General features: G+C 37.7%; 1 protein-coding gene across 5 annotated transcripts in view; it reads left to right on the top strand.

Moving 5' to 3' along the window:
• ZNF638 (zinc finger protein 638) overlaps window positions 1–15687 on the top strand; it is a 102301-nt gene that overhangs the window by 48923 nt on the left and 37691 nt on the right. The window lies entirely within an intron of this gene.

Here is a 15687-nt window from a genome sequence, read left to right as displayed (position 1 = left end):
ATTTGCATTTCTCTAATGGCTAGTGATCCACAAGCATTTCCTCATGTGTCTGTTAGCCACTTGAATGTCTTCTTTGGTGAACTGTCTGTTCCTTTCCTTTGCCCATTTTTTAATTGGATTTTTTGTCTTTTTGTTGTAGAGGTGTTGGATTTTCCTGTTGATTTTAGAAATTAGACCTTTGTTGGATTTGTAATAGCCAAAATTTTTTTCCCAGTCCGTAGATGCTCTTTTTACTCTTTTGGTGAAGTCTTTTGATGAGCATAAGTGTGTAAGTTTTAGAAGATCCCAGTTACCTAGCTTATCTTCTGGTGTTTGTGTGTTGTTGGTTATGGTTTGTATACTGTTAATGCTGTGAATTAGGGCCTCTAGCATTGATCCTATTTTGATCTTTATAGTTTTTGGTTTTATATTTAGGAAGACAATATCATTTATAATAGCACCTTAAAAAACGAAATACTTAGGAATAAATCTAACCATTTTGAATTCGTTTTTGTGTATGGCGTGACGTGTGGGTCCCATTTCATATTTTCGAGATGGACATACAGTTTTGCCAGCACTGTTTGTTAAAAAGACTGTCTTTTCCCCCATTTGATGGACTTCGGGCCCTTATCGAAGATCAGGTGACTGGAGGTGGATGGATTTATATCTAGGTTCTCAGTTCTGTTCTGTTGGTCAATATATCTGTCCTTGTACCAGTACCAGGCTGTTTTGACTACCGTAGTTGTATAGTAGGTTCTGAGGTCAGGTAGTTTGAGTCCTCCTACTTTATTCTTCTTTTTCAATAATGCTTTACTTATCCAGGGCCTCTTCCCTTTCCATATAAAGTTAATGATTGTTTTTTCCCTGTCTTTAAAGAATGTTGTTGGTATTTGGATTGGGATTGCATTGTATTTGTAGATTGCTTTGGGTAGAATTGCCGTTTTCTCAGTGTTGAGTCTACCTAACCACGAGCATGGTATGTTTTTCCATTTACGTAGATCTCTTTTGGGTTCTTGGCAGTAGTGTTTTGTAGTTTTCTTTGTATAGATCTTTTACATCCCTGGTTAGAATTATTCCTAAGTTTTATTATTTTTTGGGGGGCTGTTATAAATGGTATTGTTTTCCTGATTTCCTTTTCGTCGTTCTCTTTATTGGTGTGTAGGAATCCACGGATTTTTGTATGTTTATCTTGTATCCTGCTACTCTGCTGAATCTTTGTGTTAGTTCCAGTAGTTTTCTCCTGGAGTCTTCTGGGTTTTGTGTATATAGTATCATATCATCTGCAAATAGGGACAGTTTTACTTCTTCATTACCAATTTGGATGCACTTTTTTTCTTTTTCTTGCCTTACTGCTCCAGCTGGGACTTCCAGCACAATGTTAAATACCAGTGGTGACAAAGGGCATCATTGTCTTGTTCCTATTCTCAAGGGGAAAGTTTTCAGCCTCTCTGCATTAAGAATGATGTTGACTGTTGGTTTTGTATAGTTGCCTTATTATTATGTTGAGGAATTTCCCTTCTATATCTTTTTTTTTTTATTAAGAGTTTTTATCAGGAATGGGTGTTGGACTTTGTCGAATGCTTTTTCTGCATCAGTTGAGGTGATCGTGTGACTTTTATTTATGTGGTAGATTACGTTGATTGATTTTCTAATGTTGAACCATCCTTGAATAGCAGTTATGAATCCTACTTGGTTGTGGTATGTTATTTTTTTTGATATACTGAATTCTGTTGGCTAGAATTTTGTTGAGAATTTTTACATCTGTATTCATGAAAGAGATTGGTCTGTAATTTTCTTTTTTTATGGGGTCTTTGCCTGGTTTTGCTAACAGGGTTTTGCTGGCTTCATAAAATGAATTACGAAGTATCTCTTCCTTTCTATGTTCTGAAATAGTTTGAGTAGTACTGGTGTAAGCTCTTCTCTGAATGTTTGGTAGAATTTTCCAGTGAAGCCATTTGGGCCAGGGCTTTTTTTTGCTGGAAGTTTTTTCATTACCTTTTCAATCTCTTCTCTTGTTATGGGTCTGTTCAGATTTTCAACATCAATTTGTGATAGTTTGGGTAGGCACTGTGTTTCTAGAAATTTGTCCACTTCCTCTCCGTTTTCAAATTTGTTGGAATATGTTTTTCATAATACTCTGTGGTGATCCTTTTTATTTCAGTTGGGTCTGTTGTAATATCCCCTATTTCATTTCTTATTTGGGTGATTTGCGTCCTCGCTTGTTTTTCTTTTGTTAATTTGGCTAGTATTTTGTCAATTTTCTTGATCCTTTCTAAGAACGAACTTTTGGTTTTGTTGATTCTTTCTATTGTTTTTCTAGTCTCTATTTCATTCATTGCTGCCCTGATCTTTATTATTTCCTTTCTTCTGGTGGCTGTGGGCTTCTTTTGCTGTTCTTTATTTGTTTGAGTTGTGTAGCTAATGTTTAGATTTTGTCCCTTTGTTCTTTTTTGATGTGTGCCTCTATTGTGCTATAAATTGACCTCTGAACACTGCCTTTGCTGTGTCCCAAAGCTTTTAGTATGATGTGTTTTCATTCTCATTTGATTCTACGAATTTTTTGATTCCATCTTTGTTTTCTTCTGTTACCCACTGGTTTTTAAGCAGGCTGTTATTTAGTTTCATTTAATTGATTCCCCCCCCCCCCTTCCGGCTCTTCCTGTTGTTAATTTCTACTTTGATGGCTTTGTGATCAGAGAAGATACTTTGTATTATCTGCATGTTTTGGATTTTGTTGAGAGTTGCTTTGTGGCCTAGGAGTGGTCTATTCTGGAGAAGGTTCCATGTGCATTGGAAAAGAATGTGTACTTTGCAGCTGTTGAGTGGATTGTTCTGTAATGTCTGTGAGTTCAAGTTACCTGATTGTGTCCTTCACCTCTTCTATATCTTTGTTAAGTTTCTTTCTAGATGTTCTGTCCTTTATGGAAAGTAATGTGTTGAAGTCTCCTACTATTGTTGTGGAACTGTCAGTGTCTCTCTTCAGTGCTGTTAAAAGTTTGTTGTATGTATTTTGGGGTCCTGTCATTGGGTACATACATATTTATTATGGTTATGTCTTCATGATGGATTATCCCTTTAATCATGATATAGTGCCCTTTGTCTTTTATGGTGGATTTTATTTTAAAGTCTGTTTTATCTGAGATTAGTATTCCCACTCCTGCTCTTTCTTGGTGGCTGTTTACTTGATATATTTTTTCCATCCTTTGAGTTTTAATAAATTTATGTTTGTTTCTAAGGTGTGTCTGTTGTAGACAGCATATTGATGTATCCTATCTTTTTACCCATTCTGTCACTCTCTGTCTCTTCATGGGTGCATTTAGGCCATTTATGTTCAGTGTAATTATTGATAGGTGTGAGTTTATTGCTGTCATTTTGTACTGCCTTTTTTTTTTTGCGGTGCTGACAATTTCTTTATTCCTCTTACTCCCCTGCGCTGAATTCCTTTTGTTTGTAGATTTTTGTTTCATTTCTTTGGTTTTTGTAGATTCTTTTTTTATTGAGGCTGTATGTTTTTCTTCTTATTTGGATGAATAGATTTGTTAACTTTCTTTGTGGTGACCTTGAAATTTACCCTTATCTTCCTAGGTTTGAAACAGTCTGTTATTCCTTGGGATCGCCTTGTCTTCCCCTCCATTAGAAAGTTCTATACTTACACTGTTTATACCCTCTTTTATTGTTCTGATGTTGTTGTCATTTGCAGATTAACCTTTCTGGTTCCCTGTTGTAATCTTTTGGTTTTGAATAGTTCTTGAGAGTTCATTTTCTAGGTTGGTATCTGGCCAGTGCAATCTTTCGTCCTAGATTCAGGCCGTCGTTGATGCTGTTTGTTCTCAAACTGAAGAACTCCCTTTAATAATTCTTATAAGTTTGATTTGGTTTTTATGTATTTCCTTAATTTCTGCTTAACTGGAAATGTTCTAATTTCACCATCATATTTGAACAAGATTTTGGCAGGATTTATTATTCTTGGTTGGCAATTTTTTTTTTCTTTCAAGATTTTATGTATGTCATCCCATTGCCTTCTTGCCTGCATGGCTTCTGATGAGATCAAAGCTTAGTCTTGCTGTTTCTCCTCTGTAGGAGACTTTTTGTTTTTTTCTAACTGCTCTCAGGGTTCTTTCTTTGTCTTTAGTTTTAGCGAGTGTGATTATGATACACCTTGGTGATTTTCTTTTGGGGGTCTGTCTTAGGTGGGGTTTGCTGAGCTTCTTGGATGGTCAGCTTTTCATCTTTCATGATATTAGGGAAGTTTTTTTGTCAGCAGTTCTTCAGTGATCCTCTCTCTGTTTTCTGTTTTCTCCCCGTTCTGGAACTCCAGTCTCTTGCAGATTTTTGCTTTTGACTGTATCCCACATAATTCTTAGGGTTTCTTCATTTTTGTTTATTCTTTTTTTCAGAGTTTTCCTCAAAGTTGTATCCAAGTGTTCGTCTTCAGTTTCGCTAATCTTGTCTTCCATTGTTTCAAACCTTCTCCTCAGCCCTTGTATGACACTATTTCTAAAATCTTGTTGTTTATCTTTTGGATTTCTAATTATTGTTTTTGTATGATTTCTAGTTGTGAATTTATTTTGGCATTTTGTTCCTGTATTATTTTCCTGAATTCTTCCATTGTTTCTCTGTGTTTTCCATGGATTTGTCAGCCTTCTCCATGAATTTGTCTCTTTTTTCCTCATTTTTGTTTGCTTTTTACTTCAGCTCTTGGATGGCTCTGAATATTAGAGATTTGAATTCCCTGTCAGGTAGTTCTAGTGCCTTTTTTCAATTGGAAAGTCATCTGGTATTTTATGTTGGGCATCTGCTGGAACCATCCTGTCCTGGTTTTTATATGTTTTGATATTATCTGCTGTCTTTGGGACGTTCAGTAGTTATTTTCTTCGTTTATTGATTGTAGATTTGTTTCGTCCTGCTTTTTTGTTTTATTTGGTTATGTCTGAGCAGGCGGGTTGTCTATTCTTTGTTGTTTGGTTGTCTGTGGACCTAGTATTTTTCACCTCCTTTTCCAATGGGCAGGGCCAGTCACTCAGCTCTGGTGCAGCAGGGCACATTCAGCTGAAAGGGAGGGGCTAGGATGGATTGTTTGTGGTACGTACTGGGACTGACAGGATGAGCTGGGAGTTGGTGCAGGGCAGGTTCCCGTAGGCCATGCCTTGCTGCTCAGTAGTGCAGTGTTCAGCATACAGTGCAGATAGGTAGGAGGGAGAGGGAGGGGAAGGTATTGATGTGTGGAGCTAGGTTGGGTATGGGAATGAAGAGAGAAAGGGGAGAGAAACAGGAGTTAAAAAAAATGTTGAGGGAGCTTGCCATTGGAGTAGAGAAACGAGAAACCGAGAAATGAAGGAAAAGAAAATAATTTTTTTTTTTTAAAAAATACCCCCGGGGATTCCCCTGGCATAGCTGTGCAGTCCAGGGAAGCGGCTCCCAAGCCACTTAGTACAGCTGGGCTAGAAGGGGTGGAGATGATATACACTGCTCCAGGTATTCAGGAGATAGGAAAAGAAAGTAAGTAGAAAGAGACGAGAAACCAAGAAAGGAAGAAGAATAGAAAGGGAAAAGAAACAAATAAAAAAAAAAAAACCCTGGGATCCCACCAGGTGGCGGCTTGGACCACGGAAGCAGTGCCCCAGCTGAGTGGTGCTTCACAGCCTGTTAAAAAGAAGCAGAGATGGCACCCGGAGTCAGGTGTTGGAGAGAAAGGAGAGGGAGGAGGTGAGAGGCAAAGAAAAAATGAAAAGCAGCTGAAAAAAGCAACAGCAGCAACAAAGACATGGCAGTGAAGAAGTCGGCTGGTATGGACGGGGTGAATCCTCATGTCATGGAACTGGGACCTCCCATGCTGTGGTCTTGGCCCACTGGGAAGCGGTGGATCAGTCTGCTGGGAAGCAGTGAATCGAGAAGCCAGGAATCGGCCAGCTGGAAAGCAACAAAGGCCAAGCAGTGGGAGGCTGGTTACCAGGTGCTCTGTCTCCTGCAAGGGAGCTCCGTGAAGCTGCTTTCCTGTACTCTGTTTTCCAGTCTTCGACAGGAATCCAGGATGGTGGATCCGTGCTGTGTTAATTGATAGGGAACCTCTGCTTATAACACTCCTCTTTCTGTCTTCTCTGTCAAGTTTGTGGTTGAGTTATTTTATCTCTTCATTTGACGCTTAGGGTTTCAAGATTGATTTTTGTCTGTTTTTAGTGTTTTGGATCTTTGCTGTGGAGGGACGACATGGTGCTTCTGTCTGTAGTGCCATGTTGGCTCTGCCCCCTTTGACTAAGGTTTTAAATGATGATGTATATGAGAAGATTACTTCAGCTGGAGAGATGACATAAAAACAGAATTGAGAAGTCACAGAAGTCTTTGAAGGGTTTAAGTTTGACTCTGTTAATAGCGTTTCCCAAAATATGTTGTGTGAAAGACTAATTCCTAGGAGATATTTTGAGTCAGATAAAGTTAGAGGTGTGTATTATAATTTTTTTTTTTTTTTTAATGTTTGCAAAACACAAGTCCTGTGTAAAATAAATCTACTTAGCTTTCTAACATGGTTGTGGTGCACCCTATTTTTTTATATAAGACCTAGGAACGATTGATACAGACTCTGCGAAACTACCATAGAGAAGAGGAAAAATTAGTTGTTTAAGATTCTCATATAGGTTGGATAAATTAGAGAGCTGTAAAATCTACTGAGAGAACTTGGTGTCATTCACTTTGAGGTAATTAAGACTGCATATAAGGTTTTTTTAGAATGGTATGGTAGAGTAACATCTAAATTTTGTTACATACAAATTTTTTAGCTGATTAGATATTAAAAATAGATTAAAATTTGTTTAAGATTTCAGGCTGAGTGAGTTTGATTAGAAGGATGCTGTAATATTACTGTAATAGGAGATGTAACATCATAATAAACATAGAAAATATTAAAATATTAAAATCGTCAAGAATTACTTGAATCAACAATCAATGCCCATGGAAGCAGCAGTCAAGAAACCAGATGACATATTGCATTGGGCAAATCTGCTGCAAAAGACCTCTTTAAAATCTTAAGAGACAAGATTGTCACTTTGTTGACTAAGGTGTGTCTTACCCACACCGTGGTACTTTAAATCACAGTCACCTCATATGCATGCAGAAACTGGGCAATGAAAAAAGAAGACCGAAGAAGAATTGCCACATTTGAATTATAGTGTTGGAGAAGAATATTGAATAGTCCATTGACTGCCAGAAGAATGAGCCTGTCTGTCTGGAAATAAGTATAGCCAGCATGTTCCTTAAGAGCGAAGATAGCAAGACTTAACGTCTAGTTTACTTTGGACACATTCACTGGAGAAGGACATCGTGCTCAGTAAAGTAGAGGATCAGTGAAAAAGAGGAAGCCCCTCAGTGAGATGGATTGACACTATGGCTGCAAAAGTGGGCTCAGACATATCTACTATTGTGAGATTGGTGCAGGACCAGGCAGTGTTTCGTTCTATTAGACACACGGGGTCTCTGTGGGTTGGAGCTGATTTGATGGCACCTAACAACAACATAATAGGAAAACTTAGACATAATGATTTCTGGAAAAATCACGAGCTAGGATTTCAACATTGCTAAATTTCATCTATCAAAGAATATCTGTTGGTTATATCCTTTAGTAATCCAGATCATACGGTATTGAAAGTAGTATACTTAGGAAGGTTTTTGTTTAAGTCTAAATTTGGGGTATGGTCCTAATATAATAAAAATAATGAGTAGTAAGTGAAGTGCTTCAAGCTAAGTACTTCCTCCTTTCCAGTATAAATATAGAAGGGAACAGAAGCCTGTAAGTAAGACCAGGAAAGTGTCAGGTGAAAAAGATAAGGAAATAATAAAGGTTAGAAAGATTTTGAGATCAGCAATGTCAGGTTGAAGAGTGATAGGAACAGTTAATTAAGGCAGATTTTAAGATAGTTTTGGTTATAAGCACAAGGATAGTTTCGGTTATAAGAAAGGATGAAGGAGAAGTGCAGAGAGAAACAAAAGCACAATTTGATCAGAAAAGGGAAACTTTAGAGCTCTTGACCAGTATGAATTAAAAAGATATAAAAATAATCTTTGGAGGGCCTGTTGTGGTAGGGGGCACTTTCTAGAGGATTAGTATATATCAGTGAACCAAATAGACAAAATCTCTGCCCCCACGTAGCTTACATTTTAACTTGAGGTGACAAATAATAAACATTAATGTAATGTGTTTTAGAAAGTAAGTTCTGTGGTAAAAAAGAAAAAAGAGCGGAGTAAAGAAGATCTGGGATAAATTTGATTTAAAATTAATTAGAAGTTGGTATGTAGAATAGTGATTTGTTAAGTAGAAGAATCTACTAAGGGGCATACTCTGCCAAAAAAGAGAAAATAGGGAAGGAACCTAACATTTAAGGGCCTGTTATGAGTTAGGCTATTTATACTGGGAAGTTTGTTATCTCATTTTATCCTTTAAACTACCTGTGAATATAGTTAATACTGTTCTCATTTTATAGATTTATAGATGAGGAAACAGATTCAGAGAAGTTGAATGAGTTACTCAAGGTCACATAGGAGAGTTGGATTCAAACCTGAAACTGTATGATTTCAAAGCTTTACACTTTAATATTAAACTGCCTCGCTAAGTATGAAAACTTGTTCTTAATCTCCCTGGATCTCTCTTCTTTTATCCTCCCTTAATTTCCCTAAAAGTCTGTTTCTCTTCTCATGTCATACTTTCTTTTTGGGTAATTTCTTTCCTTCTCATGTCTTTAAAGGCCAGTGATATTTTATACACACATACATAACCCCCTCTGTCTCCTCAAGTGTACTTTCATTTTCCTGTATTAGTTAACAGTTACCACTAGTCATCCAGTGTAGAAACCCATGAGTAATCCTTAACCCTATCTTCTCTTTTCTTCTATCACACAGCATTCAAACACTTAACACCCCCTTCTCTATTCATCTACTTAATGGCTGATTCATTTTAGTTCTTTCTTGAATCTACCTCTTCTCTCTTAACTCCTTTCTCTTTTGCTCCATTATATCTGTAAGTGCTTTAATTTAGACCCCATTCTCTCACATTTGATCTTTTGAAAATAGTCTCCTGACTAGTGTTTATTCCACTGTCTCCTTCATCATTCAGTTACCCCAATGTCTCTTTAAAGCAGATCTGATTATGCCACTTCCTAGAAACCCACAGGATCAAGTCTAAATGTTCAGTATTGCATGAATGATCCTTCATTTGGCCTCAGATCACTTTTTCTGCCTCTCTTATCACGTAACTGTATATTATGTTCCAGCTGCTCAGAACTATTTATTATTTACTGGTTATGCATATGCCATTGCATTCCTTATTGCTTTATTTATGTTGTCTATTTTGCCTGGAGTCCGGGTAGTGCAAACAGTTAATGCACTCGGCTGCTAACTGAAAGGTTAGAAGTTTGAGTGTACCCAGAGATGCCTTGGAAGAAAGGCCTGGTGATCTGCTTCAGAAAAAATCAGCCATTGAAAACCCTGTGGAACACAGTTCTGCTCTGACATGCATGAAATCATTCCATGAGTTGAGGTTGACAGCAACTGGTCACTGGTTGCCTGAAATGGTTTTCTGACTTACAGTTAACTTTATTCTGTAAGCATTTATTCAACACCTACTTAATATTAACTCAGACCCTGTCAAGGAACTGAAGATGAAATGTCAAATAAGACTCCTTTTGTGGAGGAACCATCTTTTAGACCTGTTTCAGATGAAACTTCTTTGTTGCACCTTTCCTGACTCCTAGGCATTTAGAAGCTCCCAGCTGTCTTCTTGTAATAATTTGTACATTCAATTATGTTGCATTAATAATTTATTAGAGTCTGTCTCCTCCCCTTGGCTAGTTGAGAGAATATTTGTAGTTTTATTTTTATCATCTCTTAATACATAGTATAGTGTAAGGGTTAATGAATGAATATTTGTAGTAAGAGGGGAACAAGATACTCAAATCGAATTTGTGTTAACATTATAATTGAATACATATAGAAATCATTTGATGAACCAAAATCTGGTTTGTTACCCTTGATTTAACAAGAAATTTTTTGGTAAGATTTTATGGCTTCGTTTGTTTGTATATTTTTAGTTTGTATATTTTTGCCTTTCCAATCCCCAGATGAAAATGACTTTTCAATCTGAGCAATAATTGCCTGTTATTAACAGTTCAGATATTTCAGAAATTGTTTACAGAAAGTGAATTGCACTATCCAGACATCACCGTTGTTTGTTTAGTTTTTTAAAGTCAGGAGTTATTTCCCCAGTAAAAAGTACTAGGCCCAGACGGCCCCTACATGTGAGTTCAGCTAAACTTTTAAGGAAGCAATGACTCCAGGTGTATTTGAAATGTTCCATAGCATTCAGAGGAACGGAGAGCTCCCTTTTTAAAAAAGGGAATGTGGAGAGGGGGAACAAGAAGAAAAACCAGGTTAATACCGACATCAAAAGCTGATGAAGATAGTACACATGTATCAGAATTGCTAAAGTAAAAAAATAATGATAACACCAGATGCTGTCAAGGATGTGGAGAAACTCATACATTGCTGATGGAAATGTAAAACAGTCCAGCCACTCTGGAAAAGAGTACGGCAATTGCTTATAATAAAACTAAACATGTGTTTACTATCTGACCTAGCAGTAGCAGTCCTGGCCATTTATCCCAGAGAAATTATAACTGTGTTCACACAAAAGCCTATGTACAAGTATTTATAGCAGCTTTATTTGTAGTAGTCGAAAAGTATTGGCTATTACATTTGGGAGAAACAACTCAGATGTCCTTCAGTAAAGAAATGGTTAAACTATGATACATCAGTAGTATGGAATACTGCTTCTCAATAAAAAGAAACAAATTTGGTACCATGCAACAAGTTGGACGTATCTCGGGAATTATGCTGAGTGAAAAAGCTTAACTCAGAGGGTTATATAACATTCTTGAAATGACAGAATTATAGAAATGGAGAACAGATTAGTGGTTGCCAGGAACTGAGGGGTGGAGAGAGAGGCAGCTGTTGGTATGAGTGGATAGTGCAAGTAGGAATCCTTGTGATGGAACTGTTCTGTATCTTGGCAGGTGTGGTCACACTAATCTACACGTGATAAAATGTCATAGAACTAAACCACCCACACAAATGAGTGCAGGAAAAACTGGTCAAATATGGATGTCTCTAGATTGTATCAATGTCAGTTTCATGGTTGTGATACTGTACTATAGTTATGTAAGATGTTACCCTTAGGGGAGACTGAGGAAAGGTATATGGGATTTCTTTGTATTATTTCTTAAAACTCCATGTGAATTTACAATTAAGTTCAAAACATGTTTAACAATTGTAATAAAGCTATCACAGTAAATAAAAGCTACAGAAAAATTTCACTTAAGAATATTGATGTAAAAATTATAAATAAAATTTTAATATATGTCTGGGAGCACATTAAATGAATAATGCACTGTGTCCAAGAAAGTTTCTGGCCAGAAGTATAGAGATAGTTCAAAATTAGGAAATCTTTTAATTCAGTCTGACACACTAAAAAGAGAAAGAGCATATGATCCTTCCCATAGATGCTGAAAAGGATATTTGGTAAAGTTCAACATCCATTTCTAGCATTTAAAAAAAAAAAATTCTTAGCTACTTTCTTAATATGTTAATGTTTTTGTGTATACATAGTTTTATTTATAAGGATCCCTGATGGTTCAGCAGTTAAGCTCTCAGTTGCTAACTGAGAGGTTGGCAGTTTGAACCCGCCAGCATGTCCTCTGGAGAAAAGACCTGGCGATCTGCTCCTGTAAATATTTCAGCCTAGGAAACCCTGTGGGGCAGTTGTACTCTGCCCTCTGGGTTGCTGTGTGTCAGAATTGACTTGATGGCGCACAACAACACTGCTGTTTATAAACACATTATACACACATACATCAAGTCAAAAGCCAGCATATGCTTAATAGTAAAACAGTAAAAGTGTTCCCGTTAAGACTGGGAACAAAACAAGTATACTCATCTTCACCTCTCTCTGAGTTAGCATAACTATTGTTATGAAACTACTAGCCACTAGCCAGTGCAATACAAGTTAAGAGGCATGAAAATTACAATGTAGGATATAATATTATTATTTGCAAAAATAATAGTATGATAGAAAACCCAGCAGAACCAGTTGAAGTGCTGTTAAATATAATCAGCCATCTTATGGTCTAAAAATTAAGACTTCAGTTGCTTTATTATATACAAATAATAGCCACTTACAGCACATAATCTAATAAAATACTCCATTTACACTAATAAAAACAAAATAGGATACCATGTATAATGGTATAAGGATAGACACATACAGACCAATGGAATAGTGTCTTAGTTATCTACTGCTGCTATAACAGAAATATCACAAGTGAGTAGCATTAACAAATTTATTTTCTCACAGTTTAGGAGGCTAGAAGTCCAAATTCAGGATGCCGGCTCTAGTGGAAGGCTTTCTCTCTCTGTTGGCTCTGGAGGAAGGTCTTTGTTTCTTTTCAGTTTCTGTTTCTTGATTCCTTGGAGATCTCATGTGGTGTGGCATCTGTCTTCTCCCATCTATACTTTCTTGCTTGGTTGCTTGCTCAGTCTGCTCTTTTATATCTCAAAAGAGATTGATTTAAGACACACCCTACATTAATATTGCCTCATTAACATAACAAAGAATATTTCGTTCCTGAATGGAGTTACAACCACAGATACAGGGTTTTTTTTTGGGGGGGGGGAGGGTACAATTCAATCCATAGCAAATAGAATTGAGAATCCAGAAATAAACTTGCACATCTGTGCCCAGTTGATTTTCAATAAGGGTGCCAAATCCATTCAATGGGGAAAGAATAGTCTCTTCAGCAAATGGTGCTGCTGGGGCAACTGGATCTCCACGTGCAAAAGAATGAATTTGCACCCTTACTTCACTCCATATACAACAATTAATTCAAAATGGATCAGTGACCTAAATACAGGAGGGAAGACCATAAAATTCTTAGAAGATAAGATAATTCTTAGAAGGGGTAAAATTTCAGGACCTTCTTTTAGGCAGTGGAGTCTCAGTCATGACATCAAAAGCACGAAAAAGAAAAAATAGATGAACTTCATCAAAATTAAAATCTTTTGTGCATCAAGGGATATTATCAAGAAAGTGAAAGACAACCTACAGAATGGGAGAAAATGTATGGAAATCACAGGTCAAAGGGTTTAATACCTAGAATATAAAGAACTCTTAAAACTCAACAACAAAAAGACTTAACAACACAATTGAAAAGTGAGCAAAGGACTTGAATAGACATTTCTCCAAAGAAGATATAAAAACGACCAGTAAGCACACGAAAAGATGCTCAACAATATTAGTTATTAAGGAAATGCAAATCAAAACCATAAGGAGATACCATTTCACAGCCACTAGGATGGCTCTGATTTTTAAAAAAACACAAAATAACAAGTATTGGCAAGGAAATGGAGAAATTGGAATGCTTGTACTTTGCTGATGGGAATGTAAAATGGTGCAGCAACTAAGGAAAACAATTGGGCAGTTTCTTAAAAAGTTAAAAATAGAATTACCATGTGACCCAGCAGTTCCACTCATAGGAATATACCCAAAAAAATTGAAAGCAGCAACTCAGACACGTGTGCACTGATTGTTGTGGATTGAATTGTGTCCCCCCAAAATATGTGTTGTAAATACCAACCCTGGTGGCACAGTGGTTAAGCACCACACTTGGCTGTTAACCGAAAGGTTGGTGGTTCCAACCCACCAGCCACTCTGCAGGAGAAAGATGTGGCAGTCTGCTTCTGTAAAGTTTACACCGTTAGAAATCCCATGGGGCAATTCTACTCTGTCGTATAGGACCGCTGTGAGTCTGCATTGACTCAGTGGCCATAGATCTGTGGGTTTTTTTTTTTTTTAAATACTGTGGATATAATAAGGAGCCCTGGTGGCACATTGGTAAAGTGCGCAGCTAACTGAAAGATCCACCAGCTGCTCTGATGGAGAAAGATGTGACAGTCTGCTTCCATAAAGATTACAGCATTGGAAAACTCCTGGGGCAGTTCTCCTCTGTCCTGAAGGGTTATGAGTCGTAATCCACTGGAAGACAGTAGGTTGGTTTGTGGGGTTTTTTTGGTGAATATAGTCCCATTTGGGAATAGGGTTTTCTTTGTTATATTAAGGAGGCCATACCAGTATAGGGTGTGTTTAAAACCAATCACTTTTGACAAATAAAAAGAGCAGATTAGGCACAGAAGCAGGAAGCTTAAATGGAGAAAGATTGATGTCACGTGGAAATCACCAAGGAACCAAAGAAGAGAACCCGAAAGAGACAAAGCCCCTTCCCTCCCCAGGCGACCAGAGAAAGCCTTTAAAGCTGGTGCTCTGAATTTGGACTTCTGACCTCCTAAACTGTGAGCAAATAAATTTCTTTTCGTTATAGCCACCCATTTGCGGTATTTCTAGATAACTAAGATACCAGTGTCCATTGCAGCATTACTCACAGTAGCCGAAAAGTGGAAACATTTCAAGTGTCCATTAATAGATGAATGGATAAACAATGTGGTACATAAATACAATGGAATATTATTCAGCTTTAAACAGAAATGAAGTCCTGATACATGCCACCACATGGGTAAACCTTGTTGAATGAACATGTTGCTGTAAAAATAAATTAGCATAGTGTGCTTATGAAAACACCTTGAGTGGGGATGGAGCAGTTGGCAAACAAATGTAGAAGGCACGTGTTTGTAGAAATGTGGTGCTCGATAAAGATGTGTTGAATTCATTCCTTCATCCAACAGGTATTTATGTTAGTGAGGTAGAAGAATTTAAAAGCACCTTCTTTAACAAAATATGGCTGAGAAAAACATTTCCTATTTCAGTATCACAAGTAGAGAATTTGATAAATAGTCATTAATAAATGAAAGTATCTAGGTTTATGTTCTTATTTGATATCCTTCCAAAATAATTTTTTAAAAATTAGAATACCCAGGACTATAGATACACATAGTCACATGCTACATCAGCATCATGTCTGTTCAAGGGCATCGTCCCACCGCATATACCACTGCGTATACATCTGTGGTCCCATAAGGTTATTTATTTTACTTTTCTTTTTTTTAAAGGTAAAGCAGCTTTCCTTTTGTTTATTATTTCTCCCTAATGGTTTTAAAGACCCCAAACCCAGACTCTTGCAGCACTGGACTATGGATGGGATATAGGCAGGAGAGGCAGAGGACATGGCTCTGGGCGCAGGCTCTCTGGCTTTGCCCTGTGGGCAGGCAGGTGCTGGTGGCGGGGTTGGGGGGCTTTGGGGCCAGGGCTGCTTCTGCTCTTCAGGCTGACAGAACAATGGGGTGGGGCTGGGCACGCTCCACTTCCTCCTCTTTTGCTTCCTCTCAGCTTCCTCAACAATAATAGCCTGAAGCGAAGGCAGTCCTGCGTCTGAATATTTAGCAACTCACTGAAGTTCATCCCTAAAGACAAACTTCTGCCTCCCAGGGGAAGTAAGTGGGCAGCCCACACGCCTTGAGTGGCCACACACATCGGCTACTCTCTAGGCCTGGTGTTGGCATTGGTTAAGAGCTCAGCTGCTAACCAAAAGGTCGGCAGTTCAAATCCACTAGCTGCTCCTCGGATACTCTACAAGGCAGTTCTATTGTGTCCGAGAGAGAGAGAGAGAGAGAGAGAGAGAGAGAGAGAGAGAGGGAGAGAGAGGGAGAGAGAGGGAGAGAGAG

The sequence above is a fragment of the Trichechus manatus genome, unplaced genomic scaffold (assembly GCF_000243295.1).
Source record: "Trichechus manatus latirostris isolate Lorelei unplaced genomic scaffold, TriManLat1.0 scaffold00004, whole genome shotgun sequence".
In the NCBI taxonomy this organism is placed as follows: Eukaryota; Metazoa; Chordata; class Mammalia; order Sirenia; family Trichechidae; genus Trichechus; species Trichechus manatus.
Note: the sequence above shows the minus strand (reverse complement) of the source record. Positions and strands in the feature narration are given on the sequence as shown.